Source organism: Peromyscus californicus, unplaced genomic scaffold (assembly GCF_007827085.1).
Source record: "Peromyscus californicus insignis strain IS unplaced genomic scaffold, ASM782708v3 Scaffold_14__1_contigs__length_90479793_seg_2, whole genome shotgun sequence".
Taxonomy (NCBI): Eukaryota; Metazoa; Chordata; class Mammalia; order Rodentia; family Cricetidae; genus Peromyscus; species Peromyscus californicus.
Genome location: NW_026294436.1, coordinates 79,980,034 through 79,992,103, shown reverse-complemented (window position 1 = coordinate 79,992,103; position 12,070 = coordinate 79,980,034). Strand labels below are relative to the sequence as shown.

Here is a 12,070-nt window from a genome sequence, read left to right as displayed (position 1 = left end):
GTGTGTGTGTGTGTGTGTGTGTGTGTGTGTGTATACAAAAATGAAGCAATATTTCATGAAATAATACCTTTATCACATATCATACATTTCAATTTTTCTATTATATTTACACTTTTTTTTATTTTTTACTAACACTTAACTACACAAAATAAGAAGTTTCATTAAGACTTATCCATATACATGCATATTTTCTAATGCTGGTCTCCCATTATACTGATTTCATACTACCCCATTGTTAAGTCCTTTCTCTGCAATATCCTCAGCTAGGACTACCCCAGTCCTCAAGCCTTCCCAGGGCCCATGATCTTTTTCCTCTTGCTCCAATGATACCTCTAGTGTTGGTCTAGCTAATAAGCGCAACAGGCTCATTCCTGGCCAACATGCTTTACCAGCTGCAGCACTTCTCACCCTATAAAGTAGCCCCAGAACTGAACAGACCTGTGGCACCAGACAGAAAGATCATCTGTACTGTTCCTGTGTTCACGTCTTCTAACAGTTTAGTTGTACATCAGACATGCTACAAAATCCTAGAACCTGAAGTCTGCTTGTTAATGTTAGTTAAATAGAGACAATTTTACAGTTTTTTTTAAAACAACAGGATAAAATAATTCATTTAAAAACTATCCTTAGCCTAGTCTTTCTTCCAAGTTGCCTATGAAAAATTGCCACCTCCTCCTCTAGACAGCCTACCCTGACGGATCTAATAGTAAAGGAATTCTCCAAAGCCCAGACTACAGTAATATGAAATCCTAATTACTCCTTTCTACAGTCCCTCTTCCCAGAAACACAACACACTGGTCTTTATATCTGTGGTTACTGCCAGCTGGGTATCAGAGTAAAAAACCATGTCTTAGAAAATCAATATTCTCTCCTGGCATGACGGCACACGCCTTTAGTCCCAGCAGTAGATAGTATGGAGGGCGTATAACCAGGCCAAAGCCAGTAAGTCTCCTTCCAGCAGCTCACCTTTTAAAAGTGTGCTTCTGCTCATAACCGTTGGGCAATGACTCCAAATGTATAATCCATAGCCTCTTGTATAAACACAATGGAGAAGGGTCCTTCCAGGATGTAATCATACGTTCCTGGACCACATGGTGAATGAAAGAACTAAAAGAATGCAACAAAGAGGTATTGCTTCTCTTTAAGAAAGCTGGATGACGATGAAGTATTGGAGAAACTTCTGCACAGAAAAGAAAACAAGCATGAAAAGACAATCTGCAGAACTTGAGAAAATGCTGGCAAACTATTTACCTGCCAGGATCAACATCCAGAACATATAAAGAATTCAAACAGCTCAACAGGAGAAAACAAATAGTCTGATCTCAAAATGGGCAAATGACCTAAACAAATATTTCTTTTAAAAAGACAAACAGCCAACAAGTATTTGAGACAATGTTCAATGTCACTGATCATCAGAGAAATATAAATCAAAACCACAATGGAATATCATCTCACCCTAATGAAAATGGATACTATCAAAAGCACATAATAATAATAATAATAATAATAATAATAATAATAATAATTGTAGTAGTAGTAGTAGTATGCCAGGAAGGATAAAGTAAAAAAGGTAACTCTGTCATACTGGTAGAACTGTAAATTTGTACAGCTATGGTGGAAAACTGTATTCAGGTTCCTTAAAAATGAAACAAACAAACAACTAGAAATAAACCAGGCACGGCATGTAGTGCCAGCACCCAGGAGGCTGAGACAGGAAGACCATGAGTCTTAGGCTAGTCTGGACTATATCTCAAAAAGCAAAACAAACAAAAAATACACTGGAAATAGAACTACCACATAATCTAGAAATCCCAACACAAGGAATATATTTAAAGGAATTGAAGTTGGTATGTCAAAGAGACATTTTTATGCCATGTTTACTGTAGCACTAGTCATAATAGCCAAGAGAGAGAAAGAGAGAATCAACCTCAATGTCCATCAATGGGGGAATGGACAAAGAAAATGTAGCGCATACACACACACACACACACACACACACGCAAAGAGTAGAATATTATTTCACCATAAAAGACTGAAATTCTGTTATTTGAAGCCATATGACCTAGAAGCTATTACATTAAGTGACATAAGCCAGGCAAAGAAAGATGAACACACATTCTCACTGGCATGGAATGCTGCATGGAAGCTACAAAGTTGACTTCACAGATGCAGAAAGTTGAACAGTGGTCAAAGGTTAGGAAAGGGTCAAAAGCATGGAAAGTGGACAATTCATGACAGTGAAGTAAGATAGACAAAAGATTTCTAATCTCCTGCAGTGCAGTAGGGCAACTACAGCTGACAATAATTTACTGTATAATTCAGAACAGCTCGCATAGGACTGACAGATTAACTGACTGGCTGGTCTTGCAAAAAGGACTCTCAATGTTTCCAACATAAAGAAATTATATCTGAGAAGACAGATACATCAATGATCCTGATTTGACCATCACACACTATATAGATGTACTGGAATACCAGCATCCCCCAAAATATATGCAATTATGTCTGTGTGTATGTATGCAGCTATACATTCATGTATATGTGCTTTAAAGGAGTAAGCTGGCTACGCAAGCTACCATGGCTACCTCTTCCAGAATGAGCAGTGTTAGCCCCCTAAATCACAGCATGGTCATGACTAGAATGGTCACATTATGAAACTAGAAAAACATACAGTCAATAAATGCCTCAGTGATGTCTTCCCTAACATTACAAAATCATTCCATACAATGTCTCCAGCAGCTACCAAATAAATCTGTTCTGGCAGAGTCTATGAAACACAGCTTTATAGTTCTGGGCCATAGGATGGACTTATCCTCTAGACCATCAAGCAGTAAGTATTGGTGAAATTCAGGCCTTTAAATATGAGGAACAACAAAGACGAGGTTAGCAGAAGTAATGTGGTCAAGAACCTCTGAGTGAGTATGTCTAAGGAGGGACCTTAGGATGAAGATGAAAATGTTAGTATCCTTTATTTTTTGCTGAAAATAATAAGTCAAACCAAACTATTATTTAGCATGTTTATGGACACAGGCACAACACTTAAATTTGTGTGGCAACTGTCACCTAATGTACAAGAGGCCTCCTGTGTAGGATCCCAAGAGCAGAAGAGGGGCAGTGGCATGTTAGATGTGCAAACTTACTTACAGACACACTCTTCAACACAATGGATGACTGAAGCCAAACTACTATACAGTTCCTGACTGACTCATAAAATACAGAGAAAGTAGCTCAACTTACAGAAGAATTATACTATTTTTTAGCTAGGAGAGTTTGAAAATTTGCTGACCTCTTCTATAATGAATGCCTGTCAACAGAATGTTTAGGAATATCTTTAAAGAAGTAAATACTAAATCTGTCCCTTTCAAATGAAGTGAGCTTTTAAAAATGAGCAAAAGCCATTATTCCTCAAAAGAACATTTTGAAAACAAGCTCTTAGAAATAATTGCCACCTTATGTCCTGACATTGCCAATTTCAATTAAGGACATCATGTCTAAAATCTATCTACATAAACTTAACTAGAAATATCTAGTTTCAAAATTTCCCCAAATGAATGGTCTTGAATCCAGCTATTAAAACATAAAAATATACAAACTCTACCAATGAGTTTGTAACTATTGATATCTAGAAATATTAAAACTAATATATTAGCTGAGTTTCAGAAACTGATAGATTTATTACATAGAATCTAGAACTTCCTTAACACATACATATTTGTGAAGTCTCTATTAAGAAAAATATATACTCACTTGAACCAGAACTTTAAACTAGTAGATGACACCAACATATTCCAAAGCAATACAGTATACTCATTTGTGCTATTCTTACTAATAAGCATTCTTAGTCATTAATTCCATTTAATTATTCAACAAATGTCTATCTCCTACATGAAAGGCTCTGTCTCTGCTCTGAAACAAAGCAAGGGACAAAACTGACAAAAATCACTAATCATATAACTCCTGTTCCAGTGAACAGAAAGAGAAAAGATACTGATGGAAATTGTCGTAGTCAAGTGTTCTGTTGCTGTGAAGAGACACCATGACCACAGCAACTCTTACAAAGGAAAGCATTTAACTGGGGCTTGCTTATACTTTCAGAGGTTTAGTCCACTGTTATCATGGCAACATGTAGACAGACATAGTGCTGGAAAGTAGTTAAGAGTTCTACATCTGGATTCACAGGCAGCAGAAGAGACAGTGGGCTTAGCTTGGGCTTTGGGAAACTCCAAAGCCCACCCTAAAGATACACTTCCTCCAACAAGACCACACCTGTTCCAACATAACAACACCTTCCAATCCCTCCCAAGTCTGCTACTCCCTGATGACTAAGCATTCAAATATATGCGCCTATGGACGTTCTTACTCAAACCAGCACAGAAATATTTATCATATTAAATGGTGATAAGAGAAAAAGCACTGTGTGAAGGGTTACAGAGAATGCTAGAGAATTGTGAGGGCTGCAGAGGCCCCTGAGAAGGTAAGACACATAGGAAATCAGAGAAAAACATAGGCTGAGTTGGAAGAAGATTCCAAACAGAGAGAACTAGAGATGAAAAAAAAAGGCCCCTAACACAGTGCTTGAGGAACATGAAGGAGGCCAATGATGATGGCACAAAGTGTAGTTAAAGAAAAAAAGAGCTTGAGAGGACCGAGATGTACAGGAGCTGGGTCCTAAAGACCTGTGTTGTACCACATGGCAGTCACTAGCTACAGCTGGAGATGTGCTATGACTCAGCACAAACAGTGAACTAAACAAGGACAATGTAACTCACCAGAAATAAAAACACTTCTGACATACAAGTTTAAATAAAATACATGACTACAATTAATTTCAACAGCTTCATTTCCTTTGCTTAAAGATATTTTAAAACTACCTGTGTGATTCTCTAATGTTTCTTACATTGTGTCTCTATTTTACAGTAATGATACAAGCTACACTGTCCTGGGGACCTCACTGAGGATCACAGTATTTACTGAGTGAGATGGAAAGCCACCACTGGGGTTTCAGTACATTAGAGTATAACAAGACTTCTGCTTCACAGGAAGATTCTAGTTGCTGTAAGGACTCCAGCCTATGAGCGACAGAAAAGCAGAGATCACAGCAACTGACCAAGGTGCCAGCAGGGGAAGCAGTTCTGACAGGTCAGATGTGGGGGTACTTTACAAATTTGCACATGGTGGGGGTAGAGGACCACAAAAATGAGAAAAACAAAATACAACATTTAGTGTTCTAATAAGTACCTGAAAGGATAGCATTCCCATCATTGTGATGAAAAAACTAAGTAGAAAAGTTAGTTCAGTTTGGGACATGTTCAGTGGCAAATATCTACTAATATTAGTACTAAGATGTTAAACCAGCAAACCCATATACAGGTCTACAACTCAGGAGAAAGCCTGGATTAAAGAAAAAAAAAATGGGAAGCAACATCACACAGACTTTAACTTTTCATTAGGGAAAATATATAACATAAATAAAATTATAGAGAAAGCAGTAAAATAAAACTCATCAAGCAACTTCAGAAATAATCAATGCATGGTCATTGCTATTTCTCTTCTGTGACTTGAAATGAACTAGAGACATTATAAGTAAGACATTTAAAGACTTGATGTAGAAAAGACTCACAGTGAGGATGGAAAAGATAAAGAAGTGCCCCACGGATAGAATATTGAAAATGAGTGGCCAGTGAAGGCAATAAGAGACCAGAAACAGATGCCCTGGAAACAAGATGAAGACAGACAGCCTCAAGGAAAATGGCAGGACCAGGTTTGTCAAACCTTGCTGAAGAGCCACCAATGAAGTCAGATCCCAGGTGCTCACCAGGGGAAGTGTCAGGAGCATGTCAATCAAGAGTGGTGGGATTCGAGGTGGACATGGAAACACGAGAGTAAAAAAGTCTAAAAAGTGGAATCTGGGGCTTCTTTAAATGAGAAAACAGTAGCCAGTGGAAAAGATCCAACAGAGGTAAAACAGGTGATGTGAATGAGTAGGGGAGTGGGCAAAGTCCTGAATATTCAAGAAGGAAGGATACCCAAGAGACAGGGGCTGTCTAGGACAGAACTGTAACTAGCAAACAGACAAAGAGAAAGCACCACATATAACAGCCACTGACAATTTTCAATGTTGTGTTTTACTATGTATTATTAATATAGAAATGTTATATATAACATATATACAGGAGGATACTTAAAAGTTTAACTGATATGTTCATGTATCAAAATATTATTTATAAAAAAATCAAATTCTAAGCTATGTAACCTTCAGTGACTAGAGACAGTTATCATGCTAAATTTAAAATATTATGTATTATCCTAAGTATATAATAGAGAACATATGAATGTTAGAAGTATACCAGTCTTTACATCTGAGAATATACATTTACTAAAAAGTATTTTTAAAAATTGTAATATTCAATCCTACAATATAGCTGAAATGCAACTGAAAATACAAAAAAAACCCAACAATAACAAAAATAAACCTAATAATATCTAAGAATCACAGGTTATTTTTTAAATCTGGAGAAGTTATTTACATAGGGAAATGTAAGTTATTAGCATAAGCCTGAATTGTATCAGCAGATTCTGTTTCTGTAGTAGCACAGATGCTTAACAATGTACAGCTTCAGCAAAGAGCAGCACATTGAAAACATGGAACTGTCACCTGACCAGCTGGTAGAACAGGCAAGAGCCCAACCCAATCCACAGTTAGCAAAAACATGGATCCAACTTGCTCTAATATACTAGCACCACTGGGCACTTGCCAAGACCTTTACCAATTGGGAAGAGCTTTTTGAATGTTTTCATTTAGTCTCTCTGACATCCATTATTTAAGCAAGCTCACCAACTGTCAGAGCTACACACATTCAAGCCAGAGTGTTAAACACAATAGCAAAGCAATGCCACTACAAAAGGCAAGTTACAGGAGTACGAAAAGGAGGCAAGTCAGAGAACTATATCTGGCTTCTTATGGACACCTCTCACCAACCACATGAAATGACAGCATGAATCCATGAACCCTAGGCCCTAAACAGGCAGATTAAGCAGCATGGAAATGAGTCATAGTCATACAGCACACAAGAAAAGTTGACAGTAGTTCTCACTGTTTAGAATGTAGTATCCCTGACAGTCAGGCCCTGACCATCTTCTCACAGGTGTCTGTCCAAGGTCTAATACATTGCCTGGCACAGAGCAGGACCTCAAGAATAGTTAGTAGCTAGACATGGTGTCATATGTCTATGATTTCTGCACTTGGGAGCCAGTCTGTTCTACGCAGTGGGTTCCAAACCAGCCAGGGCTACAAAGTAAGACAAGAGAGAGGGAGAGAAGGGGAGGGGGGAGAGAAGGAAACAGGGAGGGGAGAAGGGTTACCGAAGGAAATAAATGACCAAGAAACCATAAACACAGTAAGAATAAACAATGTTTGAACAAACCTCAGGAAAGCTGCTCTGGCAGTTGGATGGGGATAAAGGTAGGTAAATAAGCAAAGCTAAAATGCAAACTACAAAGCAGATTCTTTATTAACAAGTGATTTACAAGTTACTAACTAAATAAAACATGGATCCTGTTTACAGCATGACTTAAAAAAGGATTTTGTTTTTTAATGAACCATCAGGGAAGTTTAAACACATACTGTAAAACAGGTCATATTTGGGGATATTTTTGCTTATTCAAGGTGTGATAACACTAACAGAGTTACATTCTTAAAATAACCTATCAGGTGGAGATATATAATAGAGTTTGTACAAAAATACTACCATTTAAGATTTGCTGTAACTCCAGGATGGGGGAATAAATTGGGGGAATACAAGTGGAGATTTACATGAGAAAGGCCATATTCTGACTACCTGTGGAAACACTGGGCAACAGGAACATACAGGTTTATGACACTAATTCCACCTTTGTATAGGGTGGAATAAATACTGTAAATACTTACAGAGAGTAGCCATAAAACCTGTGCATTTGCCCCACCACAGAAAAATCACTGAGTGGTATTTTGGGACATACACTGGCAGTTTTTCAATGGAGAACTGCAGAATAGAGTTCTGTCTTTTCTCCATCCCCGCCAAGCTATTAACCTAAGAATCATGGGCTTCATATCTACATTCACCCTAGTCCACTGACATCTCACTAGCTTCTATCTCCTGTGCAGTCCCTTTCCCTGCCATACTAACTTTGCCTTCTTACTCCAGTCCTCTGCAGTAACTGAGAGCACTCAGCCTTTGACCCACCATTCTCATAGCTCCACTAACACTGGAGTCTCTCATGCCCATGTAGCTTAACCCCTTCTCTATCCTTTTCCTTAAATGCTATCATATCACCAGTATACCCTATAACATCAATTTTCTCCCAAATGTGTCACTCTTGCTACTCTGAGTTCTTCTCTTCCATCTACTTACTCAGCTACTTTCTGCACATTTCCAAGGCAAACCAAATAAGGATGGAACCAAATAATTATCTGGATGCCTATTGTGTGCCAAATTCTGAATCCAGAACAAAGGTAAGAGAAACAAATATGACAGATGCAGACATCCTCTAAACCACATAATCTACCACAAATTGTCTTAGTTAGGGTTTCCATTTCTATGAAGAGACGCCATGACCACAGCAACTCTTATAAAGAAAAACATTTCATTGGGGCTGGCTTACAGTTTTGGAGGTTTAGTCCATTATCATCATGGCAGGAAGCATGGCAGTGTGCAGGCAGACATGGTGCTGGAGAAGGAGTTGAGAGTTCTACATCTTGATCTGTAGGCAGCAGCAGGAGTCTGTGTCACTAGGCCTAGCTTGAGCATATATAATGGACCTCAAAGCCTGCCTCCACAGTGACACACTTCCCCCAACAAGGCCACACCTCCCCCAACAAGGCCACACCTCCTAATAGTGCCACTCCCTATGGGCCAAGCATTCAAACACATGAGTCTATGGGGGCCTGGCTCCCATAAGGCTTGTAGCCATAACATAATGCAAATGCATTTAGTCCAACTTCAAAAGTCCCCATACTCTTATCACAGCCTCAACAATATTTAAAAGTCCAAAGTTCAAAGTCTCTTCTGAGATTCATGCAATCTCTTATAAAGTCCTATAAAGTCAAAATCAAAAAATAGGTTACATACTTCCAACATAGGATCTATATTACCATTCCAAAACATAGAGAAAGGAGAATAATGAGGAAAAACTGGACTAAAGCAAGAGGGAAAATCTGCACAAACTCCAAACTCTATACCTCCATGTCTGATGTCAAAATGCTCTTCAGCTCGCCAATTCCTTTTAGCTTTGTTGACTGCAACACACTTCTTTCTCTGGACTGGTTCCATTCCATTAGCAGCTTTCCTTGGCAGGTATCCCACAGCTCTGGCATCTCCAACATCATGGGGTCTCCAGGGCCATCCAGGCTTCACCTTCACAGCTTCACACAATGGCCTCTCTAGGCCTCCATGCAGGGACACCCCTGACACATGCCTGGCCTCAGTGGCTTTCCTTTGTAGCTGAGATCCCATAACCCCTTTCTTCTAACCTTGATTCTAAAGCCAGAACCACATGGCTGAAGCTGCCAAATTCTGCTGCTTGTTGGGGTTGGAACATGGCCCCCTCTTTCAAAAATCTTTACTGACCATCTGGTTTGATGGCTTCCTTCACTGCCTAAGCTTGGCTGTCCTAAAACTCTATCTGTAGATCAGGCTGGCCTCAAACTCAGAGAGCCACTCACCTCTGCCTTCTGAGTACTGGGATTAAAGGCTTGAGTACTGAGGTTAGGTCCACCACGCCTAGACCGAAGTGTTTCTTTAATTCTTTTTCACAAACTGGAAGCTTAACTGGGTGGGGTCTTGCCCTAAGGTCATCACTCCCTTTATTCCATTTCTTCATCTGTTTATCTCCTTGAACACAGGACTTAGCTCTATTTCACTTTCTGGTGTCCCTTTTCTCCTCAATCTGTACATCTTGTATTTTCACTTGCTCAGCTCGCCCGTTTTCATTATAAATCCTCACAAGAGCAAACACTAATAACCACAGGACAGAATCAGTATTAGTCTTCTATGAGATTTCCTTTGCCAATGCAATTAATCCAAAACTCTTCACTTTAGCCTCAAACTTTTCAGACAAGGGCAAAAAGCAGCTACGTTCTTCACCAAAATATCACAAGAAGGATTTCTAGGTAACATACTAAAATTATTCTCCTCTGAAGCCTCTTGAGGCAGGATCTCTCAGCTCAAATCACCCTCAGCACAACTGTCTTCCATGTCCCTACTAGTATGGCCTATTAAGCAGCATTTAAAGCATTCTACTGCTTTCCTAACCCAAAGTCCCAAAAACATGGTCAAGCTTATCACAACAATATCCCACTCCTGATACCAACTTCTGTCTTAGTTAGGGTTTCTGTGACCACAGCAACTCTTATAAAGGAAAACAATTAATTGGGGCTGGCTTGCAGTTTTGGAGGTTTAGTCCATTATCATCATGGCAGGAAGCATGGCAGTGTGCAGGCAGACATGGTGCTGGAGAAGGAGTTGAGAGTTCTACATCTTGATCTGTAGGCAGCAGCAGGAGTCTGTGTCACTAGGCCTAGTTTGAGCATATATAATGGACCTCAAAGCCTGCCTCCACAGTGACACACTTCCCCCAACAAGGCCACACCTCCTAATAGTGCCACTCCCTATGGGCCAAGCATTCAAACATATGAGTCTATGGGGCCCATGCCTATTCAAACCACCACACAAATGGTATCCAAGTTATCCATGAATCTTCCAGACCAGAATGTAAGTGCTTTACTTCCCTATCTCCTCAGAACTTCACATACTGCCCAACACAGAACCTTAATAAATATCCAGACAATGAAATCAATAACTCAAGTCAATGCATTTGTCTCAACAGTACTTAAACCTCTATAGTACGGGGTCATCCTAACTCTACAAATGAAAGGTAGAAAGAGTGTTTGATGAGGCTTTTTGAAGTATCAAGAGGTGAAGAGGAAACTCCTGGAGTCAGTCTCACCACTACCACCAGTTAAAAGCAACTCTGGGTGTGGTTGGCGACTCTCTTTGCTGTTCTGGATCCTTTGTTCCCTCCTCCTACTGACACCTCATCCTTTCTCCCTCCCAGCTGTAATGGGAACAAAACTGCTACCCTTTCTATCCCCACTGATCAAAGCATATGGTTTCCTCTTGCCACCAACCTCTTTCAGTTTCTATCTCGACTCTAAACCAAACAAATTTCTCCAGCTGTTGTGCTGCTGCTAGCTCATAGCACCAAGTCTTAAATCAGTCCCATTACCAGCTAGGGGTTTTTTTTTTTTACCAAGACTTCAGGCTGAGGACCAAGCCAACAAGGGGGGAATCAGGAAACAAAAGGGCTCCAGAAAGTTGAACTGTAAGAAACCTAGGGGCTGATTCCAGTCCCAAGATGACAGACAGCACCTCCCACAATCCCAAGCCTAGGCCTTGTTCTAACAGTATGGATGGGCACCATCATCACACAAGACAAATAGGCTGCTTGCAGACAATCTCTAGTCTAGCACCCTTGGGAGGGCAAAGCAAAACTACCAGAAAATATCCTACAGGACACTGAAGAACTCATTAGTCTCCCTTCATCTGCCCCAAGATTGGTTGGGGTCAGTCTAGCTCCTCTGCACATCCCTGAGGATCAGGCACAACAACTTGTCAAACCATGGCCACAATCCAGCTCTGCTCAGGAACTCTAGACTCTAGGCCTCAAAACAGAGTGGGATACCTTCCAGGCTCCACAGAAACGGCTTGGAAAGAAAGGAGTTTCCCAATACAGAATTATTCTGACCATCTACTTTCTTCTCATGAGGTGACTGTAAATATCTAATACACAATGTTCAAGAACCTCTGAGGTCTGAACCAGTCCTAGCAAGAACTCCCAGTGGAGACTTGTGCTCTTGTGGTAGCCTACGGCAAGGTTGGCAAATTTTTATCTTTAATGTCTTAAAGGATAAGATGGTAAATATTTCAAGCTTGCAGGTCATACGGCTCTTGTACCTACTTGACCATGTCATTGTGGTAATACATAAGCAACAGGCATTTCTAAGATCCGATAAAGTACAGAAATAAGCACCTGG

At 39.9% G+C, this 12,070-nt stretch overlaps 1 long non-coding RNA gene across 9 annotated transcripts in view; it reads right to left on the bottom strand.

Moving 5' to 3' along the window:
- Positions 1-12,070, bottom strand: part of LOC128110194 (uncharacterized) — a 60,662-nt gene that overhangs the window by 44,820 nt on the left and 3,772 nt on the right. For 2 of the 9 annotated variants that reach the window (XR_008218147.1, XR_008218149.1), the window contains exons 3-6: positions 9,218-10,520; positions 8,641-8,739; positions 7,095-7,288; positions 967-1,180 (exon numbers count right to left, since the gene is read on the bottom strand). The exons of 3 other annotated variants lie outside the window; for them this stretch is intronic. This is a non-coding gene — a long non-coding RNA (uncharacterized LOC128110194). Of the gene's footprint in view, positions 1-966; positions 1,181-7,094; positions 7,289-8,640; positions 9,074-9,217; positions 10,521-12,070 lie in introns of all 9 variants that reach the window. 4 more of the 9 variants (XR_008218142.1, XR_008218151.1, XR_008218144.1 and 1 more) reach the window with 4 other exon arrangements.